Raw genomic sequence first — 18,472 nt, 5'->3', positions numbered from 1 at the left:
AAATGCCAAAAAGCTATATAGGTAAGATGCCACATAGCTTTTTGGAGAAAATACCTTTTACAAGTAACCTCTCCTAAAAAGGCATAAATCATCTCTTCTCTATGTTATCAGAATATACTTATATGATAGCTGTTAACTTAATCCACAATAGTATTCCTATTTGTCACCTCCACTAGCCTTTTCCTGCTTTGAGGGCCAGCCTGGTCATATTTGGCTTTAGTTTCCCTGTGATTGGCCATGCCACTTGTGGTAGACACTAATCAATAATTGTAGAATCTTAAGAGAACTGGGGAAAGGAGTTCGAGTTTGAGACATTCCCCAAAAAAGCCATATCTATCATCTAGTTTTCTAGCATGCACTCTTGTCTTATTTAAAAACTCACATAGAATTATAAATATATTGATTATATGTTATATACAAATATAGTTTATATACCATAGGAAATATATTGTACACTATTCTAATATTTTACTCCCTAACCCAAGAGATTAACTCAGTAGCCTTAGGAAAGCTGGCATGAAACCACTCACTGCTGGTTGAGACACAGCTTCATGTTACTGAAATATCCTTTGGCTAAAGCACAGAATGTAAAACTTCCCAAACAACCAACATTTGAATCAGCCAAAATGGATCAAAAGTTCAAATGAGCAGTTTTATGACATGACTATGTATGGGCTTTCTTGCTCTCTGGGAGGGGTCACTTTAGCAGAGAATCCTAAAATACTACAGCCAAAGCACGGTAGGATGACCCAATCATGTCTCTTTTTTTTTTTTTTTTCAGAGAAACTGAGGCCCACAGCAACAATAATAACTGTGGGGATGATATCATTTAATATTGAAAATAAGTGAATAATTGAGACCTCCATTATTTGCAGCTATTTTTTAAAAAATCAAAGGTCTCTCCTAATTAGCTTTACGGAGCAAAGAAATGTATTTTCCATATTCAAATATGGCTGTGATTTCTACACAAATCGTGTTAACAATCTAATACAGCATAAAACATTGTTTAAATATCCTCATACCCTATTCCTAAATAGTAACGTGTAATAGAACTCTGGAGCCCAGTGTTGTAATAGAAACACTTCCCAGGTGTATTCCCTTGGTGAAGTTTCATTGCTTCTCTAAACCTCAGTTTTCTTCTGTGAAAAAGAGACACTTGTGCCTATCCTACTTATTGGTTGCAAGGATATAATAAAAATAGTGAACAAAAATATTGTTCATAAAGTACCCTGCACAGCACCTTATTAAAGACTTAATAAGGGAGGGCTCAATGGTAGTTGCATTTTGAATTACATTCGATGTTTCATTTTCCTCCACGGTCACAAACTACTATGCTCTGTGACAGGCTCAGAAGTCTCTAGGCGCGGATGAAGTGCTACTTCTCCACTCCCTTAAATGCCCCTGTATGCCCTGCGGATACTCAGTGCATGCTAACCACCAAATGAACGAATGACTCAGAGCTTGGAGGAAATCCACGGCAGGCTGGAAAGCAAAGGCGCAGCTTATGGCTCAAGGATTAGGTTGTTACCTTTTTAAATTATTGCTTTTCTTTAAAGAAAAGGCTGTGGGGGACGCCTTTCAGCACTAAGAGAAAACCTCAGAAACCGTTCCCCCTGGAGACCCAGCTGAGAAGACCACACCAGGCACAGGGCATGAACAATGTCAAAAAGCTACTGCCCTGTAGGACACTGGGGCTAGAACAAAGATGCCTCCCAGCAGCTGGGCAAGGCTGGCTGCCACATAAGAAAAGCAGGGCTGATATGAGCCTCCCGCACGGTCCCCACCTGCTGAGACCTAATCCTGGGTTATCTCTCCGCTGGCCCAGAGAAACCTGAAACGCCCCAGGCTTTTGAAGAGCTTTATCTCCTCTTTCCAGGAACTGGGCTCAGTCCCTGTACTCACTCCGAGGTGCCACTGAGCAGCTGCTGCCCAGAGCCTAGGCGAGCCCTGGTCCCATTTCCAGCTTGACCTAGTACAGGAGGGGAGCCAGGGATGCGGATCCCGCTCCCTCTTGCTCCCCGGGGCATCCGTCTCACAATTAGAAAACCCGTGTGGGGAGCAAAGCAAAAATCACATTTCCTAACAACTACTCGGGTCGGGGGCGGGGAGGCGGGAGGGGAAGCGGGAATTCCTACTTTCTCCATAAATTGTATGCAAATAGGTTCCTTCCCTGGCGGAGAGCCAGGAGTGAGTGCGTCTTTCATGAGCTAACCCTGTTCCGCTGGGAGGGCTGTTCCTTTAATTCGCCAACTGAAAAAGTGGGAAAGGATGTCTGGAGGCGAGGCGTCCCATTACAGAGGAAGGAGCTCGCTATATAAGCCAGCCAAAGTTGGCTGCACCGGCCACAGCCTGCCTACTGTCACCCGCCTCTCCCGCGCGCAGACACACGCCCCCGGCTCCGTGGGCACAAAGGCGGCGCGGCTGGGGGACTCAGGACCGCGCACGTGGGAACCGCCGCTGCTTCCCACTCCAAGTACTTCTTCCAAGGATCTAGGTCTCTCCCCCATCAGAAAGGTAAGTCTGTTTTTCCCTCATCGCTAGAGATCCTTATGATGTACGGATTGCATTCCTGGTACCAAATAAGTTGTGGTTTTTTATTATAATTATAAAACGTTTGGGTGGTTTTGTTTGTTTTTTTCCGCTGCTGGAAAAAAAAATGAGTGTGTATTGGTTGTGATCAGATGCACCTTGACTGTTCTGGTTTTGTAATTTTGTTTGTTTTAACTTTATGAATAGTCAGACTTGGAAGGAACTTTTCGTAAAGTTGTTATCTTCAGCTGTTCTGCAGAGGAAAAGTAAGAATTTTCTCTTAAACTTCCCCCCTACTTCTAGCCTGCCTGATTCACCTGTATGTATATTTCATTTTGAGGGTTAGAGAAGTAGAGTTTTAAGGTAGAGTTTGCTCATAGCCTGCCCCTGGGATGGGTTAGAGGGACTTTGATAGAGGAGTGCAGGGAGAATACAAAAGTTTACATCTAAACAGACCTTACATAAAGTTTACAAACAGTTTTGTACCCATTCCCTCATTTGGTTCTCAAAATATTCACCCTGGAGATGAGAGTTGGGGGACGGAAGAGAGGAGGTGGCTCCTGGGCCAGATGAGTAACTGACAGGCAGCTAGAAAGTGGTGGAGAACAGCTTTATTGGGGTGCCTAGAGCCAGCAGCATCCCACATGTCTCTAGAATCACCTCCTCCTCCTCACTTCTCATCACAGAAAGATCTGAGCAACAACTTCCCCCAGGTATGGGAACCCTACTGCCCCTGGTGTACTTTGGAAAGAATGCAGGGTTTCTTCTCACCCGTCAGTGTTGTAAGAGGAATAAGAGCTTATGTTTGAAGCCAGAGGTGTTTGGTATTCTCCCCACCGCCATGCATACGACCCTGAGAAAGATACATTGCCTCCTTAATCCTCAGTTTTCCCATCTCTAAAATGGGGACAATAGCGTCTGCTGTCGTTTTGAGGAGAAAATGAGGTATAGAAAGATCAGCAGTGACTGCTCAATAACTGGAAGTTTGGATAATCATTGTCATTGCCAAAAACTGCCATCACTCTGGAAGTTAAAAGAGGCACTTAGCCAGTGTTGGATCGTTTCTTGTGTATTGTTCCTCAGCCCACTCCCAACCCCCACTTTTTATCTCACCCAATCTGACGGTGTCTCACCAGGCTGGCAGGTCTGAGACTTGGCTATATTTTACAAGCAGGAGGTTGTGTTGGCACAGGTTGGAGAAAAGGTAGCAGCCCGGGGCTGGATGTTAATGTCAAATACTGATTCCAGAATGTCAGGAGGTTTTGAGTTTAGGCATCTGCAGATTCTAAAGCCGACAGCTATGAAGTACGATGCTGTTGGAAACTCTTTGGAAAGCTTTCTGTCCGGAGGGAGAGCAGGACAGGGAGCCCCACTTGAAGAATGAATGCCTCTTTTTCATGTTTTTGTAGACTTTTTTCCCCATTTTTACAGAGCTTTCCCATATGTGCTTTAGAAAGGAAAACTACTACCCACCCCAACCAGGCAAGCCCGATTCAGGACTGAAGATTTATTCAGTCCTAGATAACCCAGTGAAGAGTTTCTGGCATTGTGCACATACAAGCCATTTGCAGGATATGTAAGTTAGCGTGCTTTGGCCCTTGCATTTCAGGAAGGTGACTGCTTCAGGGGGAAGAAAAAGGTGCACAATATGAGTATTCTCTGGTTTGCTCAAACAGAGTAAATTGGACAAGGATTGAAAGGGATGTTGCCAAGCTCTACAGTCATTAAATATTTTTTCCTCTATGCTTTATTTTAAAAACCTAGTTTCTCTATTTTATCTCCCACTAACCTCCTCCTTCCCCACTCTAAGAAGTTACTAACCTTTCAGCCATCAGCTTTGTCATTCATATAATGGAGATGACAAACTGTGTCTCACAGGGCTCTTGCGACATTCAAATGACATAATAGATGGCAAACTCTTGGCATAGTACCTGCCACATATTAAGGGTTCAATAAATGGAAACTTTTCTCTGTTTATCATTTCACAAGGAGTTGTCCAAGATGAATGTTCTAATATCATGATTTTTAAACTTATTTTTAAAGATGGAAATATTCATTACATGAATTTACGGCAAAACCCCAGTATATGACAGGTAAATGCAGGGCTGCTTTGGTTGAAGTGAGGTCACAGGGTCTAAAACTTATACCTTTGCTCTTAGCCTCTGTGACATTGCCACAGAATGTCCAATGACAAAAAAACACAGTTACAAATCATGAAACCAGGCTGCGTGCATTCTGGTTGCCCTTCTACCCTTCAACAAGGATTTTTACGCCTCTGAATCACCATCTGTAACAGAAGTAAAAGCAAGTCCACAAATAGTGCAATAGACAGGAATATATATGAGAAATTTAAAAGGTTTAACAGAGTCTATTTTAATTAATTCTAATGACAGTGATAGCCAAAATATACGATGAGCCTACTTTCTAAACTGTAGCCCTTTGTGGGATCATGCACAGCATGTCTCTGAGGTGTGGACTATATCTGTTGGACAAAGAGATGGCTTCAAGAACAGGGAGACCGAATAAATTTACTAAGGTCCTAGAACTCGAAGTGATAGAACCAGGTTTCACACCCAGGTCCCCGTGATCACCAAGTCAGAGGTACATTCTGCCACGTTCCTTCTGAATGCTTCTCTGCTTCTTGCCTGCCTTTAGAAGGAAAACACTTCCTTTCTGACTAAATATGCCCCTCCAGGCAGACTGTGGCCACCCATAAATACAGCAGTAGCGTGATCATATAACCAGAATGGAATTTGGAAAGAGAATTCAAGATGACAGAATGAAAAACATATCCCCCTTAATCCTACCCTTTCTAATGCTTATAATAAATTAAGAGCACATATTCTCTTCTCTCTCTGTAGATTTCTATAGACACCTAGCTGTGCTTTCTTACAAGAAAAAACATCCACTGGACCAAAGTGCAACCCTCTTCATGCTGAAGCCACTTCAGTTTGAAATGTAAAAAGTCTAGGTTGCAAACGTTTAGTTGGTTCAAAATAGACGTCCTTTTGTGATGGTAAAACATGCAAACACAAAGTTGATAGTGAGGGCTATGTGTGGCATATGTAATAGGAGGGTTTGCCAATAATTTCTCATTTAATTCTCACTCTAACACTACAAATTATAAATTACTAGTTCAATTTTATGGCTAAAGAAATCAACACTCAAGGAAGTTAGGTGACTCATCTGAGGTCTTTCTGTAATTGAGGGGCAGAGCTGGCTTTGACCCAGGCTTTCTAACTAATACTCTACTGTTCTTTCTGCTGTGCTACATTGCCTTCTGAAGTCAGGCTGTGCTGACCAAGTTTAGAACCTTTCAGTGAATGATCAAGATCGTGGAGAAGACCCCAGCTGTCATTAGTGCCTATTGATTTTACAGAATAGCCCTGCATGTATCATTTTTCATGGTTCTCAGCAAAGGTCAGCTCTCAGTGGTGCAACTCTCTGCCTGGAAACAGGAAAGTTCAAATTTCAGCCCCTGGAAGAGAGAAGAATGAAACTAGAGGTAGCAGGCAGGTCACTCCTGCTGATTTTTCGTCTCAGAAAAGTAGGCACACAGGTGAGCCAAACATCTGGTTTTAAAAGGGCTGATTGGTAGGTAAAGTGAAATCGGCCTTGGGGCCACGAATCCCAGGACAATTTAGAAATGGCTGTAGGCTCCAAGCCACAAATTGAGCTACAAATTCGGGGGAAGCCTGGGAGAGGAAGATTATGATTCAAATACTTCTCACTCTCAGAAGATTGTAGGGAATCCCCTTGAATCTTATCCCGGTCCAGTCTGAACACCTTCAACATGTGGGAAACATTAGATGAAGGCTCCCTTCCAAGGAGGAAAACCCCCCTCAAAGTGTGATGTAGCCAGCCACCTACAAACCCCAGGCCATAATTCTATTCAATGTAAAAGACAGAGATGGTGAACTTACCTACCTTCGGGGGCTATACATGCTTTGTGACTTCTCTGTAAAGGAGAAAAGTCTGCGTACCAACCTGATTCTAATCCTAGTGGCCAGACTTTTCTCAGTTATGCCCCTAAGCCTAAACTCCATTCCCTCCACCTTGTCTCACATTTCCAGCTTCTCCTCCACTTTAGAAATAACTCTATCACCATCATTACTCTCTTTGACCCTTCACCATGGAATAAAAGCAAAATGTCCAAGTCAAAAGCAGATCATGAATGGAAAATCCCTTCCATGTGCATTTTCAGGCTATCTGTGAATGGAGATTTTAACAATATATATTTCATGCCATGTTGTCTCAGAATTTTAAAATTTCCTGAAGTTCATAGGTCCTTCATGATATAGCCATGGCAACTCAAATAGCTTTGTTTGGTCCTTTAACCTTCCCCAAATACCCTACACCAAGAGCCAGAGATATATCATGAGCTCTGAACATAGATAGCTTTGTTTCAGAATTAACCATTGTTCACCTCTAACCCTAAAGCTGGCTACTGCTAACTTCGACAAGAATGTGTCTGAAATGTTGTCCTAGGAGAATCCTGGGGGATAATCATAATAGCTAATATTTACTGAGGACTCTACAGGCATCATGTCATTTAGTCAACCATAGCTTCTAGTAAGTCTTAACACCCACCCCATTCAAATATGCACAATGTGAGGCTGAAAACATTTAAGTAGCTTACCCAATACCATGAAGAAAGTACTTGGTGGAGTCAAAAATCAAACCCGGTTCCCAGTCCTGAGAGGGTGGTTATAACCATTTCGGTAAGGAAGTCATGCTCAGCACCCTAATTCTATTCATCTTCTGATGAGAGAGGGCTAGACACAGCAAAGCTAAGAAAGAGACAAAAGCTTGTCTTTTGGGTCCTTGTGTTCTTTGACAGACTGGTTAATTTTGCTATCTCCAGCTTGCTCCTTCAGGCTTCACCTCTTGAAAAAAATGTAATTAAATGATTAGCATGTGACCCATAAATGTAATATATTTTCTCTACTAGACTTTATGCTGCATGAGAGCAAAGCCCGATCCACATCACATCCCCGCAACCAGCCCGAGACCTGAAGCACAGACACACATAAGCAAGTGCTGCCCAAGGGAAGCCATGAATGCCCTGCAGGCTGCCTGGAATTCCCCCTGCTTCAGGTTCCCACTGAGCTCTACCCGTCCCCCACTGTGTGTGTCATAATTACCCCTATGATTGCCTTCCCTGCCACACTGGACTGTACACCACTGAGGTCAAGAACGTTAGGGAGGCAGGAGCTTTGTCTGCTGGAGTTCGTTTTCCCCCAAAAAAAAAGGCCAACCATGGGCAGACGCACCATTAGCACAGCCCCCAAAGGAGATACCCAGGATTGTGGAATGGTCTTGTGAAGGTCGATGCACAGATATTGCAGAGGAGTGCTTTAACTTCTAGGTAGGTTACTATTTTCTTAAATCTCCTTAGGGAACATAGAATTTTCAAACTGTAAGGGCTCACGGGCAGCCTCTAAGCCAGAATCTTTCAGACTGGATTTTAAAAAGAACCTCAGAGGAGATTTGGGGGCTGCTGTGAAGAGACAGGGAGGTCAAGCAGGGGATTCTCCTCAACTTATATCAATGAAAGCCCCTCCACTTATCTGTTTTGTACACTGAGCCTCCTCATGAAATTTCATTTGATGAAAGGGTTCTGTGGGGAAAAAACAGAATGTTTTTGTAAATTGCTGCCCTAGGTTAGCATACCTCATTTTAAAGAGGGTGAAACTGAGACATAGAGAAGGGAAAGATCTTTCTAAGATCTTCCGCCAGTTGGCAACAGGGTCAGTGTGGAATCCCAGGTCTTCTGACTCTTGCTCTTGGAAGCCAGGGACAATATTAAAAGTTTCAGAATTAAGACATTCTTTTAGAAAAGAAAAATGAACAGAGTCTTATTCTCTCAACAGCCTTAACTCATATGGACTGAGCCAAGGATGACTAGTATCTCTGTATTCATTATCTATTAATGCATACCAAATTACTTTAAATCAACACTCATTTATTATCTCATGGTTTTTAGAGGTCTAAGCACAGCTTAGCTGGATTGTCTGCCTCATGATCTCTCATGAGGTTATTGTCTGTGTTGGACAGGGTTGATGTCCCATCTAAAGGCTGAACTGGGGGATGATTAGCTTCCAAGCTTGTTGATGTGGTTGTTGGCTGGACTCCATTTCTTGAGAGATATTGAACTAAGGGCCTTAGTTCCTTGATGGCTGTTGGTCCAAGGCCACCCTCAGTTCCTTGCCACATGGGCTTCTCCAACAAGGCCATTTACATTAACAAAGCCAATGAGAAAGAGAGTTGCCAGGCACAGTGGCTCACACCTATTGTTAATCCTAGCACTTTGAGAGGCCGAGGCAGGTGGATCACTTGAGGTCAGGAGTTCGAGACCAGCCTGGCCAATTAGGTGAAACCCTGTCTCTACTAAAAATACAAAAAAATTAGCCTGGCATAGTGGTGGGCACCTGTAATCCCAGCTACTCGGGAGGCTGAAGCAGGAGAATCGCTTGAACTCGGGAGTCGTAGGTTGCAGTGAGCCGAGATCAAGCCATTGCACTCCAGCCTGGATAACAAGAGTGAGACTACATCTCAAAAAAAAAAAAAAAAGAGAGAGAGAGAGAGAGAGAGAGAATCTATAAGCAAGAGGCACATCACAATCCTGTGTAATCTAATCATGGAAGGGATATTCCATCACTTTAGTCATATTCTGTGTGTTAGAGGAAAGTCGCTAGGCCATCCCACACTCAAGGGGAGGTAATTGCACATGTATGAAAATGCCATGAGGCAGTATCAATGGGGTCACCTTAGAGTCTGCCTGCCACAGCCTCCAACACTCCAGTGTCACCAATTTCTGGCAACTTCTTATCAATGACAAGTTCACTTAACCCATCTGTACTCTCCCTGATAAGTAATAAAAAATTATGGCAGCCACTAAAGTGGACTAGTTTCTATTTAGCATCCGCCCATGTATATAGTGGAGTCAAGTGTTTTGATTACCTGTTTTAACTCATTGGGTAGCCATAATTTCTCCTGAATTTCACCCCAGGGAGGGGTCTTTCAAGGTAATGATTCCGAATTTATTTTATTCTAATAATTTTATTTATTAGTCAATGTGACCAAAACTAAAACTCATCCATTGTCCCCCTTCTCAATCTATTCCTCTCAGCAGATATAATAATAAATAGTAACATCTTCGATTAATTCTTTTTTCCTTACTATCCCCACATACAAAATATTGTAGTCTCTACTGCCTTGACAAGCAAATCTGTTCACTGCCTCCCCACTTTCTCCATCATCATCCCCTGCCCCGCCTCCATTACCCCTGTAGTTCAGGTCTTGGCACCTCACAGATGGGCCACTGCAACAGCTTTCCCGCTGGCCTCCAGCAACCCAGCCCTCCCTTTCTTCAACCTGAGTCATAGAGGCTAACATTCCTAGGCCTCAAGATTCCAAATGCTTTTCCTCTGCCTGAAAAAAAAAAAAAAAAAAAAAAAAAAAAAAAAAACAGATATTCTGACATTCAAGATTCTCCATGATCTTGCTTCTGGTCTCTAAACAGATCTTGTACTTCAGCTGTAATTCATACTCTTCACATCAACCCTTTTATTCCTTTTATGTCCTTGTAAATGCCATTCCTTCATGCCTAGAATATCCTTTTTTATGTTTTTCACCTATTCATATTTTTCTCTCAAAATTCAGTTCAGGCACCACCTCCTCCAGGTAAATTGGATGCCCCTTTACTGTCATCTCATTCTACCTATGTTTCTTTTTTTAAATCTGTCATCTCCTTTATCATCCTGGAATGGACTGTGTGCCCCTCTTGACAATATAGTTCTTAAAAGAAAAAATTGTATCTGGTTTATCTGAAACCTAGCACAACCAGAATAAAGTCAATCTTTAGCAATTAATAGGAGTCTTTGCTGTGTCCCAGATTTGGACATCCTCTTCCTTAGCAGTTTGCTCAGAAAGCCCAGAACTTGAAGTTGTTTTCACGCTTCACCCACTGGCTTGCAAATGTGCAGTGTGGTGACACAACATGTGACAGGGGGAAACCATCCCAGCCCTAGGACAGGAAACTGTCTCAGAACACAGACCTCAAGGAATGTATTTGCTTTCAGAGGTGGCCTTCAGGATAAAACACAAATTGCTTTGGATTTGGAAAAACCAGTACCAAGGACAGAGGAGTCCTGTCTGGGGATTTTAGGCTGAGTCACAAGAGATAGCTGAAAATCTGGAGGTTAAAACAAAGATCAGTCAACAACTAATAGGAAGAAAGAACAGGCTCAAGGGAGGGATGGAGACAAAGAGCTGTCTATCTTGGACATGGAGAAGCTCACATCCCATGAGAAGAAATGAATAATGGTTAAGAGTATGACTTTGGCATCAGAATCCTCTGGGTCCGAGAGGTATTTGCTTGCTATGTGATCTTGGCCAAGTTACTTAGCTTCTTTAAGCTAATTTTTTCTTATCCATATTAAAAGCAAAGTAGTAGCACCTAGTTTAAAAGTTTATTGTGATGATTAAATGATGTAGTTAATGAGCATTGCTTAACACAGAAACTGGCATTCAATATAAATGTGTTGTTGTTGTCATTGTTTTGTTACTTGTTGATCAAATAGTTCTTGATGATAAGATCCCACTAGAGAAGCAGTTCCCAAAAGTGTGTCATGTGGAAAAGCATTCTCATGGAAATCACCCAAAAAAGGATTTTGTGGCCAAATGAGTTTGGGGAACACTTGATACCCTTCTGTTCTTGGAAATGCACAGCTCATATGTCCATTCAATGCATAATTTTAGGGCTGGTGATACAATAGAAACTAATACAGCCAAGATCCCTTTATTCATGGTGTTTACATTATGGTGGGGTATCTTAGTTTGTACAAGTTGTTACAACAAAATACCATAAACTGAGTGACTTACAAACAACAGAAATTACTTTCTCACAGTTCTGGAGGCTGGGAAGTCCAAGATCAAGATGGCACCTTCTATGTCCTCACATGGCGGAAGACATAAGGCAGCTCTCTGGCGTCTCTTTTATAAGGGCACAAATTCTATTTATGAAGGCTCTGCCTTCATGATCTAAGTACCTCCCAAAGACTCTGCCAACTAATATTATCACACTGGTGATTACGTTCCGATGTGTGGATTTTGAGGGAACACAAACATTCAGACCATAGCAGGGGGAAGGCAGACAATAAAAAGGAATCACACAAATTTATAGCACAATTTCAGGTAGTGATATTTGCTGAAAAGAAAGAAAAAACAAGGTAAGGGGATAAACAATGACTGGTGTGGAGAGGGGTGCTCTTTTAGAGGGGGTGAGAGGTGAATGTGCTATTGTGCAGACATCTGAATGAAAAGAGAGAAGGAGCTCTGTAGGCAATGACTAGGGGTTTGAATTTTTTTCTGAGTGTGGTTAGAAGCCAATGGATGGTTCAGGGAAGTAGAGTGCATCATCTGAGAAATCTTGCTGTAATTAATCTATTCAACTGTCATTAGCCCAGTATCTCCAAACATACCCGACCATAGGACGTCTACCTAAAAACAATCTTGCAACGTAGTCTGAGAAATTCTTCACTGGAGTACAGGGCTTCGTAGATTTTAGAGAGACTGCAAATTTGCTCTTTTTCATCTAGATCTGCAGTAAAAATCCAAACATACTGCTTGGGACATGATAGGTATGCCCAGGAAGGAAAACCTAGCTCTAGAGGTAAAGACAAGCAGGATGTCATCCTAATTAGCAGCTCTTTTTGGCCAAGACAATCAATGAGCACAGCCAGGCCTCAGCAGATTCTGGAAGCCCATTTGATGCCAACGGAAACTCGCCAATATCTACCCAAGGCTAATAAGTGTTTGCAAACAGTACACCTTGGCTTAAGTATTCTCCAAAAAGGAAGTGCATAAAACTTGAGATCCAGCAGAGGTTCTGGGAGAAAAACAAAGGTCAAATATTTTGGTGCTTACATGTGCACAGCCACCAAAGAGCTGCTGAAGGTCTAGGAAATGGAAAGTCAAAGTATCCACTTGAATGCTGATCTCTTTCTTTATGGAGCAGTAAAAATTTAAGTTTTTACCTTATCTGAACTGAAGAAAATTCCTTTAGGAGTCAGCCCAGTGTAGCTCAATGTAGTTGAAAGCACACATTTTAGAGCCACAAATAAATCAGGATTCAAAAGCTAGCTCTGCCTCTTAAGCCAGTCATGGAAACTCCCTGAGTCTCAAATTAATTTTCAAATAAACATAATAATACCTAACTCACCAGGTTGTCATGACAAATGACAAGATAAATGATAGCATGAATAAAAAGCATTTAGTATAAGATTTGTCATAAAAATGTATATAATAGCCACTCAAAAAAATGTTAGTTTCCTTACTGTTTAATTCAATCTGTATTTAGTTTCATAATAGAAGCTGTCATTTATTGAATAACTACTATATTCCAGCAGAGGTTAGCAAACCACACGGTGGCAGCCTATTTTTGTAAATAAAGTTTTATTGGAACACTGCTATGCTCATTTGTTTATGTATTATCTATAGCTGCTGCCTCTACAATAGCAGAGTCGAATAGTTGTGACTGAAATCATCTAACTGCAAAGCTCAACGTATTTTCTATCTGTTCACTTAAGGAAAAGTTTATGGACCCCTTCCAGTCAACCTACTAAATTTTTATACTTACTTTCCAGTCACCTTAACCTAACAAGGTGGATATTATCATACCTATGCATATAAAGAGAATGAAGCAGAAAAAAAAATCAACTAGTAAGTTCCCCTCCAAAAACATAACGTTAAACTCTATACCTAAAAGAAGTTCAGAATAATGATTAAAAGTTATTCGTTTGTATGATTCATCTTCATTTGCCTCTGCCTTCCTCTGACTTGTATTTCTTTCTGACTAAATTTCTTGAATTTCCTGCCATATGCTGAATTAAATGATCCTATTTAGAAGGAATTTTCCCTCCTTTCCTTACTTATACAAATAGGTTGTTCATAGAAGTCCATGCTTTCAAAACTGAAAGTGGTAATTTCCAGCCCCTCTGAAATGCTCTCCTGCCTTGACTGATTTCTTGGAAACCACACTTTTTTTAGATAGTACATAGTGTGAAGCCCAGTTTTCCAGAAATGATAGATTTTTAGCTCCCCCGTCTGCTACTTCTCACTGTATCTTCCTCTCACTTACTAACCTTCTCTCCAGGTCAGACTCAAGGAGAGCAGGCTTTTCTCCAGGGGCTTTAAAGATTTGCCTAAGACATAGATGTTATAGTCCGCCTGGCCTATGCTGTCCCCTCAAGTTCACGACTGTAAATAAAATAGTTATGTGAATCCCAATTCCCAAACACCATCCTACCTTGTTCCATTTTGCAAATCCAACAACTCTATTCATATTAATTATGTTGAGTTTCTCTCAGATAGTTAGTAGATAAATATTAATTCTTTAACTTGAACAATGAATCTTACTTCAAAGGTAACTTGATATAGCAGAAAGAGCATAGACTTTCGCATTATAAGACTGTTCTTAATTCTGATTCAAATAAATGCTGACTGGGCCACTTACATAACCTTCTTAAGCCGTCGGTTCTCTTACCAGTAAAATACAAACAATGCTCCCTAATTCCCACAGTTGGTAACATGATTAAACAACATTTGTAAAGTGCCAGGCACAGTATAAATATTGACTTACTTGCCTCATAGTTTAAATTGCTCAAGATCCTCTAACACAGGACTTCACATTTTATCCCAGACAGGTCATAGTTAGGTATATCGCTGCTTCCTTCTAATACAGGAGGAAATGAAAGGAGAAAGGGTCTAGGATTTGTTCTCTATCAGTTCTTCCCCTATCGTGTGCCATCAAACCTAATCCTAATCCTGTGACTCACTTCAAACAGAATAATCAAGTAGATTTGGGAAACACTCTATAAACTGTCCCCTTCTTGGAGATTTCCAACGAGCATGAACCTATTAAACACCCTGGAAAATCCTGAAGTAAAGAAAGTTGTGTAATTTGTTTGGCTTAAAATCATATATGGTTTAAAATAACATTTTCCAAACATGTTTAATTAGGAAATCTTTTTCCCTCACATTAGTACCTATCAACATGTTGTAGATTACACTTTAGAAAATGCAGTTTAGAGTTACACAGCTAAGTTAAAGCCAAGTCAAGGAGGTTAGACATATCTCTATTTTTCAGGTTCTTCTGCCGTTTTTCCTGTCCTGCCTGTAGATCATAAAGATATTTCATTGCCAGTAGCTTCTCTGGACCCCAACCTTAGTTATGCAAACCATCCTTTAACATAATTAAAACAAGTGAATCAGTTCACTTGATTTAAATTTCTGTTCCCCCTTTCGAGCTATGTGATCTTGAGCTGTGTAAGCCTCGGTTTTCTCATCTATAAACTGTGAAAAATAAAGACAACTACCTCAGAGGTCTTGGGGAGGATTCAATGAGATAATCCACAGAAGACACAAGAAGCAGTGTCTGGCACAGATGACATATGCAATCAATGTTCGTTATTATTGTAGCATTTAGATGGTCCCATTTTGGAAAAGTGAAAATAGACAATGAAAGTATGTTTGCTTTGCCTGGAGTCACACAAATTTATTACTGGAGTAGTCTTAGTTTTCCCTGAGAGTCTGGTTTCCTGCTTCCAGTCCTAGAGACGTATTTTTGTTTCACGAGTCATATTCTATCAAAATGTATCAGACTTTATTGAACTTGATTTAAACAGGATTTTGTAATTGTCAGTGGCTCCATCTGGCTCCTTCTGATGCAAACCCCACTCAAGCAGGATTCCATTCATTTGAATATTAGCACATTGGATCGGAAAAGATTTCCAGAGCTGTCTGTTTTGCTATGCCAAATATTTGGTGTACGCATCAACACTCCCCACTCCTGTCCCCATGGTGGATATTGCTAATCCATCACAGCACCTTTTCCCAAAAGCCTAGTCATAGCCACAGAATCTTTCTCAAAGCAGTTCCAGGTAGTTATGTCAGCTCTTTGAGTTGAAACGTAATTGATCCCAAACCAATTCCACTTCTTAACCAGTGCCTGAACCACCTCTACACTATTTCTCTTTTATTTTTTAATATGCCCAATGTCATGGAGCTCCTTCATAAAGGGAAACACGAAGGAAAAGGAAAGAAAAGGAGAAGATATACTAACATTTGGGTAACGTTTATTATTAATATGTCAGGCACTTACAGCTTTATTGTCTCATTCACTGTCTCAAACATCCCTGGAGAGATTTTATAGTTGAATAAGCCACAATTCAGAAGGTATAGAACGTTGTGCAAGGCTCCCCAGCAGATAAGCAGAATTTGATCTCAAGTCTTCCTGACTCTAAAGGCAATGCTCCTGTCTCTCCCATTGCAATGCCTTCTTAAAATTTTTCAGAGTCTTTCAGGACTGTATTTCTGACATTGGGTGGCTGATAACAGTTTCACAAAGGCCACCATATCACAGAGCCCTATTCAGAAGTTCTCTTACTTAGGGTTGTGTTAGTCTGTCTGTACTTTGTCGTAATCAGTTCTTCCTAGATAAATCTCTTCCATTTCTTAACCTTGGCTCAAGACTTTGAGAACTGCTTTCCAATGCTTGTGAAAGAGTCAACTAGATTTCTTAAAATTCTGGATGAAGACCAAAATAGAAGAGGTCATTGTTCCATTGGGAAATGAATTCAAATCTATTTTTGAAACAATTTTCCAGAATTTTACAGGAATCTATATTGTTGCCACTTGGTCAGAATCACTTTTTATTTTCTTTTCTGTCTAGGCAAGAAATAGAAGAGAGAAAGCAAGTGCTCTGCAGTTTTATTTCAAAAATTGAAACCAGACCACACCAGGGCAGTTTGTGGTCTGAATGTATCAATGGATCTAGTCATATTTCATCTGAGCATTTCTTAGCTATACTAAACCACAAATATGAATCTCATTATTGTGTCTGGATGGAAATATTTTATGGATTAAGATTTGTGGATTTAATTTGGTTGGTAATGGAACTTCTGTTCAAGGGGCAGGATGAAGGAAGTCGTGAGGCACCACCAATGCTTAAGCCAAACTATGGAAAGAAACAGTATTTAGAGGGTTTTGTATTTAATGTTGGCCATTTGACTTGGGTCTAAAGTGAAAATCAAAATAAAATTCAACAAAAATATTGTGAAATTAGCAATGGACCACAGATCACTAGAACCAAAGGGATGTTAGAATTGGGAACCATACACGGTTGCTCATTTTACATGAGAAACTGAGACCTCAAGAGTGGATGTGACTTGCCCAAGGTCACACAATGAGCCTGTTGGTCAGACCTGCTTGGCAGAAGTGGAGCTCAGAGCTTCTCCTCCAGATCTTCAATTTATTGCACTTCCTGTTATATGGCCTCATAAAAGGCCAAGTATCTGGGAAAAAAGTAATGAAGGTAAAAATTTTAAATGAGGAAGGGAGACCTAGATTTAACAACAGTACAACAAAATGACAAATACTGCAATGAAATTGAAAGTGCTACTAACTAATAACCCAGGATGCTTTCTTCACACCAAAACCAAATTTTCATGCTGAGTGCATCTTAGGCCTGGCCAAACTTTATGACCAAGTTTATTTGGTCATAAAGAAATCTTGTTTCAAAGTAGTAAGCACTGAGCTCTTAAAAGCCCTTGGGTTGATGTCTAGAATCTCATGGGAAGGAGCTAGGTCTGTCTTTGTCACTTTTGTACCCTCTGCACTTAGTGTAGTGTCTGGAACGTAGTAAGTACTCACTGAATAACTGAATGAACAAAAACAAACTAATTCAGAACTGAGACTGTGATAAATTCCTTGATACATCTTACCAAGAAATACATTCAGCTTCATTTTATTTAATATAAATATATTGTGCATTTACTATGTTCTAGATAAAATGTTTTGTGTTGGGCATTCAGAGATGAATGTCTCAGATATATCCCTGCCCTCATAGAGCTTATAGTCTACATACAATCTAACTGCATGCAGAATAACTGTATGCAAACCAACTGTTTATAGACTAATACAAATATAAGCTAGAATTAGCTAATTTCCTAAGAGATGGAATTATGCATGCGTAATAAAGCCATTCCAAATCTTTTTTTAAATGATAAATGAAATAATATCATATCAATTCCCTAGACAATTCAGAAGAGAGAAAGATAAATTTAGGCCAAAGTTACCTGATAAAACTTTCAATAGTAGATTTTTTAAAGTAGCATCTTGAAGGACTGATAGATTTATTCTCCCAGAGATGGCAAAAAGGCTTCTAGAAGCCTTCAAGGCATCTGGAACCCTCGCTCAATGATCACTGAGAAATGGCAGCATCCCAAAGGTATCTGTTAGCTTGCTTCATCTCCACAGCAGTCACAGGCTGTCTAGCATCTTAATGGTCTACTTCTCGGGATTGATTGTATACTGCTTTGAGCCAGGTGTTGGGAAGCTATATAGTCAGAGGTTGGGGCTGGTCTTGACTCACAGCTCCTTTGCTTGGCCCTCCAGCACAAAAGGCTGTATAAAATCATAGTTCAGAGCCCTGACTTTGGACTCAGATGGGCTTTCGTTCAAATCCTGACTCCATAACTTAATAACGTCTGAACCTGCACAAACCATGTAAAGACTCTATGCCTCAGTTTTTTCAGCTGCAAAATGAGGGTGCAAATACTATCTCATAATTGTATGTGAATTTGAACTTGGAAATTTAAAATGCTAACTAAGCACACACTCTGGTAAAATCAACACTTAATAAATTATAGTTAATGATATCTGTATTACTTATGATGGTGATGATAACGATGTCAACTTCCTGATTATTATTATTATTATTATTATGTCAACTTCTTAATGATCTTCCAAGGCCTCTTCAACCAATATTTGGTGATTGTAAGTCTTTGCTTTTCTAGGAAGCCCTCCATGAACTTCCCAGTGCAAAGTGACACACAATTATCTCATTCAGGCTGGCATTAATACCAGACCTTGCTTGTAT

The 18,472-nt window shown here is 40.6% G+C and overlaps 1 protein-coding gene across 4 annotated transcripts in view; it reads left to right on the top strand.

Annotated features, from left to right (window-relative positions):
- The first annotated feature begins 2,273 nt into the window (after positions 1 to 2,273).
- TNC (tenascin C) overlaps positions 2,274 to 18,472 on the top strand; it is a 98,478-nt gene continuing 82,279 nt past the window's right edge. Inside the window, exon 1 of one of the 4 annotated variants that reach the window (XM_007968264.3) lies at positions 2,274 to 2,514. The gene's annotated coding sequence lies outside the window, so the exon portion shown is untranslated. The remainder of the gene's footprint in view (positions 2,515 to 18,472) is intronic. The other 3 variants (XM_037984241.2, XM_037984234.2, XM_037984247.2) reach the window with 3 other exon arrangements.

This window comes from Chlorocebus sabaeus, chromosome 12 (assembly GCF_047675955.1).
Source record: "Chlorocebus sabaeus isolate Y175 chromosome 12, mChlSab1.0.hap1, whole genome shotgun sequence".
NCBI classification, from domain to species: domain Eukaryota; kingdom Metazoa; phylum Chordata; class Mammalia; order Primates; family Cercopithecidae; genus Chlorocebus; species Chlorocebus sabaeus.
Note: the sequence above shows the minus strand (reverse complement) of the source record. Positions and strands in the feature narration are given on the sequence as shown.